Source organism: Scyliorhinus torazame, unplaced genomic scaffold (genome assembly GCF_047496885.1).
Source record: "Scyliorhinus torazame isolate Kashiwa2021f unplaced genomic scaffold, sScyTor2.1 scaffold_333, whole genome shotgun sequence".
NCBI classification, from domain to species: Eukaryota; Metazoa; Chordata; class Chondrichthyes; order Carcharhiniformes; family Scyliorhinidae; genus Scyliorhinus; species Scyliorhinus torazame.
The window spans coordinates 1-12674 of record NW_027308060.1 but is presented as its reverse complement, the minus strand read 5'-3'; the positions used below and the strand labels follow the sequence as shown (position 1 = coordinate 12674).

Genomic DNA, 12674 nt, shown 5'->3' with positions numbered 1-12674 from the left:
CTTGCTGCGTCTCCATGGTAACCGTTTCCCTTCACCCCCCCCCCCCCCCGGGCAAGTCCAGTACGTCAGCGTCTCCTGTCCTCACCAATATGGCGAGACGTGACAGACGTCATCAGTCAGCACCCACGACAACAAATTGCGTCACGGTGCGCACCGCGGAGTGAAGGTGGAGCGCGCGCGGGCGGTGAGTAACGGTCGGAGCGGGAACTCATTGAGATTGACAGCCCCAAAATACTAACCGTCACCCCGAAACTAATCACCCCCGACCCTTCCAGTCACCCATCGACCCTCCAGTCACCCCCCCACCTCCAGTCCCACCCCCACCTCCAGTCACCCCCCCCACCTCCAGTCACCCCCCCCCACCTCCAGTCCCCCCCCACCTCCAGTCACCCCCCCCCACACCTCCAGTCACACCCCCCCCCCACCTCCAGTCACCCCCCCCCACCTCCAGTCACCCCCCCCCCCACCTCCAGTCACCCCCCCCACCTCCAGTCACCCCCCCCCACCTCCAGTCACCCCCCCCCACCTCCAGTCACCCCCCCCCACCTCCAGTCACCCCCCCCACCTCCAGTCACACCCCCCCCACCTCCAGTCACCCCCCCCCACCTCCAGTCACCCCCCCCCCACCTCCAGTCACCCCCCCCACCTCCAGTCCCCCCCCCCACCTCCAGTCCCCCACCTCCAGTCCCCCCCCCCACCTCCAGTCCCCCCTCTCCCTCCAGTCGCACCCACCCCTCTCCCTCCAGTCGCACCCACCCCTCTCCCTCCAGTCGCACCCACCCCTCTCCCTCCAGTCGCACCCACCCCTCTCCCTCCAGTCGCACCCACCCCTCTCCCTCCAGTCGCACCCACCCCTCTCCCTCCAGTCGCACCCACCCCTCTCCCTCCAGTCGCACCCACCCCTCTCCCTCCAGTCGCCCCCACCCCTCTCCCTCCAGTCGCCCCCACCCCTCTCCCTCCAGTCGCCCCCACCCCTCTCCCTCCAGTCGCCCCCACCCCTCTCCCTCCAGTCGCCCCCACCCCTCTCCCTCCAGTCGCCCCCACCCCTCTCCCTCCAGTCGCCCCCACCCCTCTCCCTCCAGTCGCCCCCACCCCTCTCCCTCCAGTCGCCCCCACCCCTCTCCCTCCAGTCGCCCCCACCCCTCTCCCTCCAGTCGCCCCCACCCCTCTCCCTCCAGTCGCCCCCACCCCTCTCCCTCCAGTCGCCCCCACCCCTCTCCCTCCAGTCGCCCCCACCCCTCTCCCTCCAGTCGCCCCCACCCCTCTCCCTCCAGTCGCCCCCACCCCTCTCCCTCCAGTCGCCCCCACCCCTCTCCCTCCAGTCGCCCCCACCCCTCTCCCTCCAGTCGCCCCCACCCCTCTCCCTCCAGTCGCCCCCACCCCTCTCCCTCCAGTCGCCCCCACCCCTCTCCCTCCAGTCGCCCCCACCCCTCTCCCTCCAGTCGCCCCCACCCCTCTCCCTCCAGTCGCCCCCACCCCTCTCCCTCCAGTCGCCCCCACCCCTCTCCCTCCAGTCGCCCCCACCCCTCTCCCTCCAGTCGCCCCCACCCCTCTCCCTCCAGTCGCCCCCACCCCTCTCCCTCCAGTCGCCCCCACCCCTCTCCCTCCAGTCGCCCCCACCCCTCTCCCTCCAGTCGCCCCCACCCCTCTCCCTCCAGTCGCCCCCACCCCTCTCCCTCCAGTCGCCCCCACCCCTCTCCCTCCAGTCGCCCCCACCCCTCTCCCTCCAGTCGCCCCCACCCCTCTCCCTCCAGTCGCCCCCACCCCTCTCCCTCCAGTCGCCCCCACCCCTCTCCCTCCAGTCGCCCCCACCCCTCTCCCTCCAGTCGCCCCCACCCCTCTCCCTCCAGTCGCCCCCACCCCTCTCCCTCCAGTCGCCCCCACCCCTCTCCCTCCAGTCGCCCCCACCCCTCTCCCTCCAGTCGCCCCCACCCCTCTCCCTCCAGTCGCCCCCACCCCTCTCCCTCCAGTCGCCCCCACCCCTCTCCCTCCAGTCGCCCCCACCCCTCTCCCTCCAGTCGCCCCCACCCCTCTCCCTCCAGTCGCCCCCACCCCTCTCCCTCCAGTCGCCCCCACCCCTCTCCCTCCAGTCGCCCCCACCCCTCTCCCTCCAGTCGCCCCCACCCCTCTCCCTCCAGTCGCCCCCACCCCTCTCCCTCCAGTCGCCCCCACCCCTCTCCCTCCAGTCGCCCCCACCCCTCTCCCTCCAGTCGCCCCCACCCCTCTCCCTCCAGTCGCCCCCACCCCTCTCCCTCCAGTCGCCCCCACCCCTCTCCCTCCAGTCGCCCCCACCCCTCTCCCTCCAGTCGCCCCCACCCCTCTCCCTCCAGTCGCCCCCACCCCTCTCCCTCCAGTCGCCCCCACCCCTCTCCCTCCAGTCGCCCCCACCCCTCTCCCTCCAGTCGCCCCCACCCCTCTCCCTCCAGTCGCCCCCACCCCTCTCCCTCCAGTCGCCCCCACCCCTCTCCCTCCAGTCGCCCCCACCCCTCTCCCTCCAGTCGCCCCCACCCCTCTCCCTCCAGTCGCCCCCACCCCTCTCCCTCCAGTCGCCCCCACCCCTCTCCCTCCAGTCGCCCCCACCCCTCTCCCTCCAGTCGCCCCCACCCCTCTCCCTCCAGTCGCCCCCACCCCTCTCCCTCCAGTCGCCCCCACCCCTCTCCCTCCAGTCGCCCCCACCCCTCTCCCTCCAGTCGCCCCCACCCCTCTCCCTCCAGTCGCCCCCACCCCTCTCCCTCCAGTCGCCCCCACCCCTCTCCCTCCAGTCGCCCCCACCCCTCTCCCTCCAGTCGCCCCCACCCCTCTCCCTCCAGTCGCCCCCACCCCTCTCCCTCCAGTCGCCCCCACCCCTCTCCCTCCAGTCGCCCCCACCCCTCTCCCTCCAGTCGCCCCCCTCCCCCTCCCTCCAGTCACCCTCTCCCTTGTAGCCTTAGTTGCACTTTTCTCCATATCCATTGACTCCCTTGTTCCAAGAACTATGTAATTTAGCCTTGACTATATTCAATGACCTAGCCTCTGCTGCTTGCTGGCGAAGAGAATCCATAGACTGACGACCCTCTGAGAGGAGGAATTTCTCCTCCTTTCCATCTTAAATAGGGGACCCTTTATTTTGAAATTGTGCCCCAAATTCTAGAACCCCCCAAAGGGAAACCTCCTCTCACCATCTACCATGTCAAGCTCCCTCATAATCTTGTATGTCTCAATAAGATCACCACTCATTCTTCTAAAAGAGTATAGGCCCTCCTAGCCCTGGATTCAGGATGTTGACCTGAGTGAGATATTTGGGCTTGTACAAGTGACTGATTACAGGAAACCCTTTTCCCTAGACTCCTGTTTTAGAAGCCACAGCACCGAATCACTGATCTCTGCTGAACTCTCAGATTTTTTTTTTTCTGCAATATTTCTTTTTCAGCCCATCTGCAAGTGAGAATGGAGTCTGCAAACCCATGGGAGCCAGGAGCAGCAAACCCAGCAGCCAGTTTCCTAAAGAAATGCCTGAGAAAAGGATTGTTGACACAGGTATTTCTATCTCAGCCTTGGAAGAGTTTATGCCTCTTGCACCTTTCAAAATTGATACACTTACATTTTCCCTTTAAAATTACAGTTGTTTCCTCAGTCCTGCTTGCTTTTGCGGCTGTTCTTAATTCTTGAATCCAGTTAATTTGCTGTCCCTTCAATGACTGTTCCTATGAGGAAGACTCCCGCTCAACTCCATCTAACGCTTGGTTAGGTTGACACAGATATATTTGAGGATTAGCAGACTAAATGAGTGTACCCAAACCCCTAAAGAAAGAAAGACTTTCATTTATATAGCTCCTTTCACAACTGCATTGGCCCAAAGTGCTTCATGGCCAATTAAGTACTTTTGAAGTGTAGTCACTGTTGTAGTGCAGAAAATGGAGTGTTCAATTTGCACTGCATACTCTCACAAACAGCATTGTGGTCATGTTTTTGTAATGTTGACTGAGAGATAAATATTAGCCACGACACCAAGGAGAGCTCCCCTGCTCCTCTTCACAATAGTGCAATGGGCACTTTGAAATACACCTGAGAGGGTTGCAGTTAAACATCTCATCAGAAAGACAACACTGGAGTACCCCTTCAGTAATGCACTGTCAGCCAGATTATGTGCTTCAACAGTTGAACCCGCTACTTTCTGTCACAGAGACAAGAGTGCCAAGCCGTAGTGCCATAGCTGACATGAGTACTGAAGCTATTTGTAGAAATCCCCCTCCAGTGTGGATTCAATGTTAACTCTGTTTCTCTTTCTGCAAATGCTACCTGCTGAGTATATCCAGCAATTTCTGTTTTATTTCAGATTTCCAGCATCTGAAGCATTTTGTTTTTATTACTCTCCATTGTCTGCCTGACTGTGATCAGCCATCAATCTTGTCATCAGGTCAGCCTTGATGTGGAAAGCTGGTGAATTTTAAAAGAAGCTGCATTTTACAGGCCCTTTCCTGTTCTCTGGTGCCGAAACACACACACACTTCCACTAAATTGTGCTCCTTAGCGATCCAGAATGAGACCAATAATCAATTCTCCCCTTGCTCTGGATGATGAGGTCAGTTGGAGTAGTTCTGCCTCTTTTTTAAAACATGTTTAGTAAGAAAAGTTTTTCCATTATAACATCTTCACAACCATATTCAAACAATGATTACAATATTTCAACCCTCCCCCACCCCCCCAAAACCAAACCCAAAATTAACAAAAATCAATCCCCCTGCCTAACATCTGACAGTGACCAGCTCCCTGAAGTAGAAATTTAATGGCTGCCACCTCAGATAGAACCCTTCCATTGACCCTCTCAGGATATACTTAATTTTTTTTAAATGTAAGAACTTCATCAGGTCACTTAACCATGCCAAGGCATTGGCGGGACTGAAGACTCCCGTCCAAACAGCATTTGCCTTCGGGCTATTAGTGAAGTGAAGGCCAAAGCATCTGCCTTCGTACCCGTCTGCTCTGGTTAATCTGAAACCCCAAAGATAGCCACGAAAGGGCAAGGCTCCAACTCAACTCTTAGAATTCCCGACATGGTGTGAAGAAGGAGACCCAAAAGCTCATAAGCTTAGAAACAAGACCAAAACATGTGTGTATGGTGCACTGGACCCCTTGAACACCATTTACACCTATCATCTACCTTCGAAAAGAACCCACTCATGCGTGTCCTGGACAGATGTGCCCTATGAAGCTAAATCGCTGGCTTTGAAAGCAGACCAAGGCAGGCCAGCAGCACGGTTCGATTCCCGTAACAGCCTCCCCGAACAGGCGCCGGAATGTGGCGACTAGGGGCTTTTCACAGTAACTTCATTTGAAGCCTACTTGTGACAATAAGCGATTTTCATTTCATTTCATTTTCATGAACCATTTTAAACTGAATCGGGCCGAGCCTAGTGCATGAGGAATGGCATTGACTCTATGTAGAGCCCCCCCCCCCGATACGAGCCGACTAGAATTGTCTGACATCTTCCCTTCCCCTACATCTACCACCAAAATGACCCTATCCATCAACTAGGGCGGAGATGCCAAGGGGAAGGAAGAAGTCTTGTGTGCAAAGGCTCGTACTTGATTAAACCAAAACAGGTTAGCTCTCGAAAGCTGGTACTTGCCCACCTGTTCCTCAAAATCAGTGAACTTCCCATCTATAAACAAATCTCCAACCTCTCTTCCCTCCATGTCCCAAACAAGAGTCCAAGGTCACCGGAGAAAACTGATTCTCAAACGATGATTCTTAAAATTGCTGCCTAAACTGTCTCCATATTCTCAAGATGGCTACCACCACCTGACTGGAAGTCCATTTAATATAATAATAATCTTTATTGTCACAAGTAGGCTTACATTAACACTGCAATGAAGTTACTGTGAAAAGCCCCTAGTCGCCACACTCTGGCACCTTCGGGTACACAGAGGGAGAATTCAGAATATCCAATTCACCTAACAGCACATGTTTCAGGATCCAAGCCAGGAATCGAACCTGGGACCCTGGCGCTGTGAAGCAACCATGCTAACCACTGTGCTACCGTGCTGCCCTAACCGGAGAGAATGGCCGAGGACCATAAAAAAGGCTCTCAAATTCGAGCCTCTGCAGACACCTCCCTCCGTCCCCCTGTATCCTATCAATATTCGCTGCCCAATCATAAAACAATAGATTGGGCAACACCAGACCGCTCGACTGCCTATCCCTTTGTAAGAACACCTAGAATCCGTGGTGTCTTACCCACCCGAATAAAAGATGACGACGTTTTACAAAGATTTAGGGAGGAAAATTGGAAGGAGGGAGGATGTTCATTTTTACCGACTGCACCCTACCCGTCAATGTCAGCAGGAGGTTTTCCCACCTCTTCAGGTCAGCCTTCACCATCTTGACCAGGTCCCCAGGATTGGAGTGAGGCCCATTCGTGGGTCATCCGGATTCCCAGATAACTAAAGCTGGACCTGTCCAGGCGAGATGGCAACCTCCCCAGATGAACTTAGAGCTTGGATTACTACTTGGAACTATGATGTTGTTGCCATTACAGAGACCTGGTTGAGGGAAGGGCAGGATTGGCAGCTAAACGTTCCAGGTTTTAGATGTTTCAGGCGGGATAGAGGGGGATGTAAAAGGGGAGGCGGAGTTGCGCTACTTGTTCAGGAGAGTATCACAGCTATACAGCGAGAGGACACCTCAGAGGGCAGTGAGGCTATATGGGTAGAGATCAGGAATAAGAAGGGTGCAGTCACAATGTTGGGGGTATACTACAGGCCTCCCAACAGCCAGCGGGAGATAGAGGAGCAGATAGGTAGACAGATTTTGGAAAAGAGTAAAAACAACAGGGTTGTGGTGATGGGAGACTTCAACTTCCCCAATATTGACTGGGACTCACTTAGTGCCAGGGGCTTAGACGGGGCAGAGTTTGTAAGGAGCATCCAGGAGGGCTTCTTAAAACAATATGTAAACAGTCCAACTAGGGAAGAGGCGGTACTGGACCTGGTATTGGGGAATGAGCCCGGCCAGGTGGTAGATGTTTCAGTAGGGGAGCATTTCGGTAACAGTGACCACAATTCAGTAAGTTTTAAAGTACTGGTGGACAAGGATAAGAGTGGTCCGAGGATGAATGTGCTAAATTGGGGGAAGGCTAATTATAACAATATTAGGCGGGAACTGAAGAGCATAGATTGGGGGCGGATGTTTGAGGGCAAATCAACATCTGACATGTGGGAGGCTTTCAAGTGTCAGTTGATAGGAATACAGGACAGGCATGTTCCTGTGAGGAAGAAAGACAAATACGGCAATTTTCGGGAACCTTGGATGACGAATGATATTGTAGGCCTCGTCAAAAAGAAAAAGGAGGCATTTGTCAGGGCTAAAAGGCTGGGAACAGACGAAGCCTGTGTGGCATATAAGGAAAGTAGGAAGGAACTTAAGCAGGGAGTCAGGAGGGCTAGAAGGGGTCATGAAAAGTCATTGGCAAATAGGGTTAAGGAAAATCCCAAGGCTTTTTACACTTACATAAAAAGCAAGAGGGTAGCCAGGGAAAGGGTTGGCCCACTGAAGGATAGGCAAGGGAATCTATGTGTGGAGCCAGAGGAAATGGGCGAGGTACTAAATGAATACTTTGCATCAGTATTCACCAAAGAGAAGGAATTGGTAGATGTTGAGTCTGGAGAAGGGGGTGTAGATAGCCTGGGTCACATTGTGATCCAAAAAGACGAGGTGTTGGGTGTCTTAAAAAATATTAAGGTAGATAAGTCCCCAGGGCCGGATGGGATCTACCCCAGAATACTGAAGGAGGCTGGAGAGGAAATTGCTGAGGCCTTGACAGAAATCTTTGGATCCTCGCTGTCTTCAGGGGATGTCCCGGAGGACTGGAGAATAGCCAATGTTGTTCCTCTGTTTAAGAAGGGTGGCAGGGATAATCCCGGGAACTACAGGCCGGTGAGCCTTACTTCAGTGGTAGGGAAATTACTGGAGAGAATTCTTCGAGACAGGATCTACTCCCATTTGGAAGCAAATGGACGTATTAGTGAGAGGCAGCACGGTTTTGTGAAGGGGAGGTCGTGTCTCACTAACTTGATAGAGTTTTTCGAGGAGGTCACTAAGATGATTGATGCAGGTAGGGCAGTAGATGTTGTCTATATGGACTTCAGTAAGGCCTTTGACAAGGTCCCTCATGGTAGACTAGTACAAAAGGTGAAGTCACACGGGATCAGGGGTGAACTGGCAAGGTGGATACAGAACTGGCTAGGCCATAGAAGGCAGAGGGTAGCAATGGAGGGATGCTTTTCTAATTGGAGGGCTGTGACCAGTGGTGTTCCACAGGGATCAGTGCTGGGACCTTTGCTCTTTGTAGTATATATAAATGATTTGGAGGAAAATGTAACTGGTCTGATTAGTAAGTTTGCAGACGACACAAAGGTTGGTGGAATTGCGGATAGCGATGAGGACTGTCTGAGGATACAGCAGGATTTAGATTGTCTGGAGACTTGGGCGGAGAGATGGCAGATGGAGTTTAACCTGGACAAATGTGAGGTAATGCACTTTGGAAGGGCTAATGCAGGTAGGGAATATACAGTGAATGGTAGAACCCTCAAGAGTATTGAAAGTCAAAGAGATCTAGGAGTACAGGTCCACAGATCACTGAAAGGGGCTACACAGGTGGAGAAGGTAGTCAAGAAGGCATACGGCATGCTTGCCTTCATTGGCCGGGGCATTGAGTATAAGAATTGGCAAGTCATGTTGCAGCTGTATAGAACCTTAGTTAGGCCACACTTGGAGTATAGTGTTCAATTCTGGTCGCCACACTACCAGAAGGATGTGGAGGCTTTAGAGAGGGTGCAGAAGAGATTTACCAGAATGTTGCCTGGTATGGAGGGCATAAGCTATGAGGAGCGATTGAATAAACTCGGTTTGTTCTCACTGGAACGAAGGAGGTTGAGGGGCGACCTGATAGAGGTATACAAAATTATGAGGGGCATAGACAGAGTGGATAGTCAGAGGCTTTTCCCCAGGGTAGAGGGGTCAATTACTAGGGGGCATAGGTTTAAGGTGAGAGGGGCAAAGTTTAGAGTAGATGTACGAGGCAAGTTTTTTACGCAGAGGGTAGTGGGTGCCTGGAACTCACTACCGGAGGAGGTAGTGGAGGCAGGGACGATAGGGACATTTAAGGGGCATCTTGACAAATATATGAATAGGATGGGAATAGAAGGATACGGACCCAGGAAGTGTAGAAGATTGTAGTTTAGTCGGGCAGTATGGTCGGCACGGGCTTGGAGGGCCGAAGGGCCTGTTCCTGTGCTGTACATTTCTTTGTTCTTTGTTCTTTGTATCGTCTCCCTTATTGGGAAATTCACCAGAAAGTAGTCACTTTTGCCCAAGTTGAATTTATATCCTGAGAAGGAGCCAAACCTCCCGAGCAGCTTCATTATCTCCTCTGCACTGATGGGAGGGTCCCTCGCATACAACAACAAATCATCCGTATACAATGATATCTTATGCTCCGACCCCTCCTCTCTCCATCCCCCTCCACTTTGTGGATGACCTCAGCGCCATGGCCAGAGGCTCAATTGCTAAGACAAACCATAGCAGGGACAATGGACATCCCTGTCTTGTGCTTCTCATCAGGTGGAAAACTTCAAACTCAAAGCACTGATATGAATGCTTGCGGTGCGGCCCCAATAAAACAGCTGGATCCAAGCTATAAATCTAGGCCTAAAGCCAAATCTCCCAAGGAACTCGAACAAATAACCCCACTCCACCCTATCAAACGCCTTTTCCACATCCAATGAAATAATCACCTCTGGCTCAGGGGCTGGAGAGGGGGACAAAGCAACATTACGCAGTCTCTGAACACTGGCCAATAACTGCCTACCCTTAATAAACTCCAACTGCTCCTTTAGGCACATAGCCAAGACCTTGGCCAACAACTTCGCATCAGCATTCAGTAACAAAATAGGGCGATACGACCCTCACTCTGCCAGATCCTTATCTTTCTTTTTTTTAAATTTAGAATACCCAATTATTTTTTTCCAGTTAAGGGGATATTTAGCAGGGTGAATCCACCTAACCTGCACATCTTTGGGCTGTGGGAGTGAGACTCACACAGACACTGGGAGAATGTGAAAACTCCACACAGACAATGACCTGGGGCCGGGACCGAAAGCAGGTCCTCAGCGCCGTGAGGCACTGGTGTTAACCACTGCGCCATCGTGCCACTCTTCCTTATCTTTCTTCAAGATCTGGGCAGCACGGTGGTGCAGTGGTTAGCACTGCTGCCTCACGGCACCGAGGTCCCAGATTCGATCCCGGCTCTGGGTCACTATCTGTGTGGAGTTTGCACATTCTCTCTGTGTTTGCGGGGGTTCCACCTCACAACCCAAAAGATGTGCAGGGTAGGTGGATTGACCATGCTAAATTGCCCCTTAATTCGAAAAAATGAATTTGGTACTTTAAATTTTCTTCAAGATCAAGGAATCTACACCTGCTCCAATGTGGCCGGCAGCGCACCCCGAGACATCAAATCCTGAAACATTTCTAACAGCAACGGGGCCAACTGTCTTGTAAAATTCGATCGGGAATCCATCCGGCCCTGGTACCTTACCCGACTACATCAGACCCATACATTTCATCACCTCCTCTTAAGGTCAGAAGGGGCTCCAGTTCCTCCCTTCTCTCCTGCTCCACCAATGGGATGGACAAACCATCCAAAAACTCCAATATTGACAACCCGTCCTTTGGGGGCTCCGACTTGTTACAGTTTTAAAAAAAAAACTCATTAATGTTCACTGGGACTGAGACCAACCTGCCATCGGAGTTCTTCATCTGCACTATTTCCCAAGAAGCCACCTGTCGCCTTAGCTGGTGTGCTAACAGGTGACTGGCCTTCTCTCCATGCTCATAAAAAGCCCCCCTTCATGGCCTTCCCATCTGCAATCATAATCATCCTTTGCCCACTGTAAAACTCTTTCTTTGTCCTGTAATGATCACACGTGGTGGTTCACCTGAGCGAGGCTTCTGCCTCAACGACCCGTGAGCATGACCCAGCTTGGGAGAGGTAGCCATTTCTTCCTCCCCCACCATCTCCCAAAATAACTGCAACGTGAACTTCGTCGGGCTCGGACCCTCTAGACCCTCTGGCAATCCAACCACCCTCAAGTTCTCTCAACCGTTAGTGGGGAGTGTTACCGCAGAAGTTTCCGCCATTTTATTCCAGACCGGTCTGTCAAATCTTCGAAATTTGATGCTAGTTGTTTCTTTTTCTGCTGCCTGGTCCTGTATCTGTTGGGCATCCTCTTTATGTGGGATACTTAGCCCTTCAATAAAAACAAACTTGGAGCACAAATTTCCTACTAGATTTGGGTGAAAATTGTCTAAATAAGGTTCTCTGACAGGAGCCACTTCATGTGTGATTTCTCTCTTGCATGTCTCCACCGGAAGTCCCAACTCTGCCTTTGAGTGAAAAAAAAACTCAGACCAGGGGTCCTGCTGCTCCCTTGACCTGAGTGAAAAGTTTCCCAAAAGGTTGTCTTACGTGGTGGTTTCCTCACTCTCTCATGGATCACTACTTCCGTAGTCTGTATCTTCTCCCACAGCCTGCAAACTTTAAACAGTCGTGCTGGATATCATCAACAAGCTTTCTGAAATCAGTCTGAACTCCTGATTCCAGCTCAGCCTATTCTACCGTGTTGCTTTCTGTATTGTTCTTCAGGAAAATCTATAATAGGATTTCATTACTCTTCCAAGCATTGTGTCTGGCAGCATTAGCAAAATGGGGAGTGAGTCGATTGTGATTGTTGTTATGATTTGTGCATTTGTTTTATTCCCAGATTACTGACATGTAATTTTTCGCCCTGTCAAATAGAATAGTTTGGATTTGAATAAGATAGAGTTTGGAAACACAGTACCATTTGTTCAACGCTTCAGACTAATAGATGAAATTTCACACACCAAGGCAGAGCTTGAGCAGGTATCGGCATTTTTCACCTCTAGATAATTAAACTGTTCACTTTGTAATGGTGGGAAGAAGCTAAATACAACAGCAACTTTACTTTGTACTTTAACTTGCCTCCCAAGGTAATGGCAAAAGCAATCATTTTTTAAAACGTTTGACACAGATTTAGGAGAGACCATGCCATGGACACCTGCCAATACAGGGCTAGGTTTCTAGTGTACAATAGGATCCAATAACAGGTGATGGAGTGGTTCCAGGTGCACAGATCATTAAATGTCATGAATACGTATGGAAATCATCAAAAAGGCCAAAGGAATGTTGCTCTTTATATTTAGAGGAATAGAACTTAGGAATAGAACATAGGAATGAGGGTGTCTTCAATTATACAAAGCCCTGGTTAGACCACAGCTGGAATTATTGTGAGCAGTCCTGGGAACCACACCGTAGGAAAGTTATATTAGCCTTGAAGAAGATGCAGCATAATTTACCAGTGTTAAATTTCAAGAAATGTTTGAGTTTATTTTCTGTGGAAGGGTGATTTCAAGATATTGAGGGGAACTTGTAGGTAGAGAGAGAGTATGTCTGCTGGTTGGGGAGTCTAGGTTGGAGATTAGAGCCAGACCTTTCAGGAGTGCTTCTCCTTTGGGCTTTTCATATGCTACATGGAGTCACCACAATGGTGTTGTTCATATCACCAGCATTTTTTGTATTTAGTGGGTGACTTTAAAGCCAGGTGCCCTTTCTGCT

General features: G+C 52.0%; 1 long non-coding RNA gene across 1 annotated transcript; it reads left to right on the top strand.

The window, feature by feature from the left end:
- Nucleotides 1–81: 81 nt before the first annotated feature.
- LOC140406168 (uncharacterized) lies at nucleotides 82–11953 on the top strand. The gene is made up of 3 exons (XR_011939065.1): nucleotides 82–184; nucleotides 3410–3516; nucleotides 11838–11953. It is a non-coding gene; the product is annotated as an uncharacterized lncRNA (long non-coding RNA).
- The last annotated feature ends 721 nt before the right edge of the window (nucleotides 11954–12674 follow it).